At 39.5% G+C, this 4,641-nt stretch overlaps 1 long non-coding RNA gene across 1 annotated transcript; it reads right to left on the bottom strand.

Moving 5' to 3' along the window:
* Nucleotides 1-1,368: 1,368 nt before the first annotated feature.
* On the bottom strand, nucleotides 1,369-3,999 carry LOC123957822. The gene is made up of 3 exons (XR_006821904.1): nucleotides 3,942-3,999; nucleotides 2,299-2,354; nucleotides 1,369-1,660 (listed from the first exon to the last, which is right to left on the bottom strand). It is a non-coding gene; the product is annotated as an uncharacterized LOC123957822 (long non-coding RNA).
* Between the last annotated feature and the right edge of the window lie 642 nt (nucleotides 4,000-4,641).

Genomic DNA, 4,641 nt, shown 5'->3' with positions numbered 1-4,641 from the left:
ACGATGCCCAATTGGCACTAAGGGGCCTAAAGTGTGCCAAGAAAACATCCCCCACACCATTACACCACCACCACCAGCCTGCACAGTGGTAACAAGGCATGATGGATCCATGTTCTCATTCTGTTTACGCCAAATTCTGACTCTACCATCTGAATGTCTCAACAGAAATCGAGACTCATCAGACCAGGCAACATTTTTCCAGTCTTCAACTGTCCAATTTTGGTGAGCTCTTGCAAATTGTAACCTCTTTTTCCTATTGTAGTGGAGATGAGTGGTACCCGGTGGGGTCTTCTGCTGTTGTAGCCCATCTGCCTCAAGGTTGTGCGTGTTGTGGCTTCACAAATGCTTTGCTGCATACCTCGGTTGTAACGAGTGGTTATTTCAGTCAAAGTTGCTCTTCTATCAGCTTGAATCAGTCGGCCCATTCTCCTCTGACCTCTAGCATCAACAAGGCATTTTCGCCCACAGGACTGCCGCATACTGGATGTTTTTCCCTTTCACACCATTCTTTGTAAATCCTAGAAATGGTTGTGCGCGAAAATCCCAGTAACTGAGCAGACTGTGAAATACTCAGACCGGCTCGTCTGGCACCAACAACCATGCCACGCTCAAAATTGCTTAAATCACCTTTCTTTCCCATTCTGACATTCAGTTTGGAGTTCAGGAGATTGTCTTGACCAGGCCCACACCCCTAAATGCATTGAAGCAACTGCCATGTGATTGCTTGATTAGATAATTGCATTAATGAGAAATTGAACAGGTGTTCCTAATAATCCTTTAGGTGAGTGTATTTCAAGCTAAAGAAAACAACAACTCTGTAATGTCAGTCTGTCCACTGTAAAACGAAACTTTTGTCGCCTCGGCAACAGCACGACGCCTTATCAGAAAGCAGCCGGTGTTCTGCCAGCGGACCACAGACAAGGTAACAGTAACTTTAGCATTTAACTGAAATCATGACTGATTGTTGAGTTGAAGGCTAACCAAAGTAATCCGCAGCCCTCAACTGAAAATGTGCACACGTGCGTTTGTTGTTCTCCTTTTTGGGCTGTGAGTTGTAACCTCACAGTCAGCCAAGCAAAAGTACTTCTTAAATGACACATCGATGAATCGTTGAAATGATCTATACAAGCTTCGAATACTAAAATCATCGTTAGCTGCAGCCCTAAACCTAACATCGGAATGCCAACAGTTTCTAACTCCGCATTTGAAAACTTACCAGACAAAGATAATGGACAAGCCCCATTTTTGTCACAGTAGGCCAGATTCAACATTACCAAATGGTTTTGGATCCCAGAGCCCCCATTTTGTCACGGCTGGCTCAAAACCGTGACAAAAAAGAACAGTACGATGACATAAAACTGCAGTATGGTACCATTACTTTTATTTCTAAACAAACAGAAACAACTTGATATTCAAATAATCCTATGAAGTGTGATAATCAATAGGTCAGTCATGTCAGCAGGTATGCATGCTTGAAGAAATAGTGAGTGGAGTGTTGTATGGTGAAAGAAACAAAAATAAGGAGGAGCATGGAGCATAGGGAACAGGGTTTCCCTCCTCTCTAGCCCACAGTGCAGAACATGAGACATGCTTTTATACTGGAGAACACCGGGCCCAGGTGGCTCCAATAACTGATGATTTTAACCACACCTACTGGCATCTGCAACATAGAACACAAAGAAATAGACAACCCAGCAGCTGAAAGAGATGGGGATGTCACACCACATAATCGTTTGGTATATGCTGTCATCCAAGATGTGTGTGTGCAGTTATTACGCATAAAGCTTTAGCCGGTGTACTTATGCCAGATATTAATGAGCTGGGCAGATGCAAACATTTACAAAATCAGGCAAATACCTTTTGAATTGAAGGTTTGGTTGTTACCCAAAGCTAGTAATTGCACACTGTGCCACTGTGCGTGTTGGAAAGCAGCCTGTATGACCCGTTCACAAGCTGCAGAACTACTTTCACTTTCCATTAACGGCGTGTTAAAGCCTACTTAGTCTCAGAACAAATGAAGGCTACCCACTGAATAAAAATCTAAGTCAGATGATCACTGGATTGATTCTGAGAGACTAAATTAGCAGAATCCTCCATTTGTTATTTATTCAGGAAACAAGTTTTGAGATGCAGAGGGAATACAACAGTCCTACGTGTGACGCGCAGGCCTGCCTCTAATATGTAGGCTTTACTACTTCATTAAACAACATGCTGCTCCTGTGTTATTGCCCCAGTAATTCTTTGCATTGTAAAGATTATAAATACTTTAGGAATAATCAGATCTATGGGGTTCCTGACCTTTTGGAGAAGGCAGATCATGTGCACCTTCATAACAGAGCAAGTGGTTTGCTTGGCTTCATGTCCATGTAAAAAAGGCAAAGGCAACATTAGCAGGCTGCAAGTGTATTAAACAGAAATGGCTAAATATGAGATGATCAACAAGCAAAGTGCATTCCCTAGAAATAACTGATACACAGTTAATAATAACGATTCACAGCAGATCAAACACTTAGCTATAATTCCACAAAAGGTATCTGGCCAACAACAATATTAAAACACAAAATAACTTGTAGCCTACTTTGTGTAGTTCATTTTATCAATCCAGTCCAATTATACTTTTAATTGAGTAGGTTTGTCAAATAGTAATTTGAAAAAATGAATGAAAAAAACCCTAGAGGAAACACCGTTAAATTCATCATTGTATTCACAATAACTGAAATAATAAGTCAACATAATTACCATCCTCACAAAATGTGTCTAGAAGAAAGACCTCATTCTAGTTAGAATTTGATGCTTCTAGGATTATAGTGATGTCAAGTTTAAAATTTGGTATAAACATTGCCAGAACGAGGATCTAAATTACAGTGTAGCTGGGCTTCCAAACAGGTACTGTGCACTTGTGTAGGCATTTTAAAGTGTTTCTTTTTGCAATCGCTCAGATATTAAATTTCATAAAAGGAGCCATTTAGTATTGTTTATTTTTGCAGTCTTTTGCATATTAGATTTCAAACTGGTTGTTAGTGGCTGCCATCAGTCATCATTCAAGTGATATTACGTATGCACTGTCATACTGCCAGCATTTTTCAAGTCACAATTCGCATCCCATAAATGTGACTGTTAATTTGTGGTTCAATTGAAATGTGTGCCAATGTTGAGAACAGCGACGGTTAGATTAGTTCAATGATGAGTTCTACAGGGGGTGCTTGTGTCAAGAAAATGTATTTCAAACATTGTCGCAACTTCTATTAAAAGACTATTTCAAAGTATAAATTATAAGACAATGGCTTAATATGGTTTGAGTATACACTATGTTTGGAGGCATGTGACACAATTAGAAAAATATGCAGATCTGAGACCTCCCGGGGATCTCCTGATCACTCTCTGCCAGATTTCTCATCTCTCTCCACTGTACAGTTTACTAAAACAAATTAAGTTCTTAAGGAGGATAATTTGTACCCCCTCTCTGTAATAAAAAGTTGATGTAAGCATATTCTATATACCTCTGAATCCCAATTCTAATGCAGTGTAATTCTCACCAAGTCAAGCACCCACACATTTACAGTGACCGGACCTCCATTCCCTTTGGACCAGATGAACTGTGCTCTAAATGCAAAGTAACACTGTTAAAAGCGAATTCCCATTCTGCTGTTTATTTCGTAATTGAGGGCCCTTACATGTACATTATGTTTGACAAAAACCTGATTTAATTGTAGCGCAACCTCTGCAGATTAAAGCCCCCTCCAGCCAGTTTTAACCACCGTTTTTGGTTAACGTTCCTTCTCAAACAGAGAATGGGGGTGTGGTTAATAGCCGGACGTAATACATTACCATGACAACCAAAAACTGACAGGCTGGAGTGTTCACTAACGATATGCTGGGTTAACATCACTACATTGTAAAGTTTAGTACACTTTACTGTCTGGCAGGAGTAGCTTACTTACCCATGATAGAAACTAATGTGCGAGTATCAGCTGTTATCAATCATACAGTCGATGGTCCTGTCAAAAATAAAATGAAGACCCTCTGTTAGCTAACTTTCTGCAATAACTATGCTTGCTACCCAACTACACCTGGCTAACTACAACTTAGTTAAATTAGCTAACTAAACTAGAAAAACAAACCAACAATCAGACACAGAGACATACCTACTGTAAGTTCTAAGTAAATTACATGATAAATTGGTTAGCTAGCTCACAACGAAGTTTATCGGTTTGTTCTCTGACTTAACGAGGCGTGACAGCGTGACAGTTTTTTAACGAGGCATGACAGTGCGCCTGCGCAAGCTTGGAGAATGACGTATGACTTATGGAATTACTATAGTCATACGTCACAACCCTGTTTTAACAACTAAGCAATTTTTACAACTTTGAGCACAAAATTAAGCCATTTTTCTAAAAATATTTGGCAAACTGTGGGTAATCAACATTGTAAGGAAATGACTCAGAAAAATATGAAATTTGATAGAAATGTCAAAATACATTGGAGGGGGGCTTTAAGACCCTGCATTTTGTTTGTAGTGTAACTGCTATGAAAAAATACTTAGGAATCAACCTTTCACTTAAGAGTGTTTCTAATAATGCTGAATTTATTGTGCAACAGTTAGATTAGGAAAACTCTTAGCATTATTTTTCTTGTTGTATG

The sequence above is a fragment of the Micropterus dolomieu genome, linkage group LG19 (assembly GCF_021292245.1).
Source record: "Micropterus dolomieu isolate WLL.071019.BEF.003 ecotype Adirondacks linkage group LG19, ASM2129224v1, whole genome shotgun sequence".
Classification (NCBI taxonomy): Eukaryota; Metazoa; Chordata; class Actinopteri; order Centrarchiformes; family Centrarchidae; genus Micropterus; species Micropterus dolomieu.
This window is presented reverse-complemented; position numbering and strand designations above follow the sequence as displayed.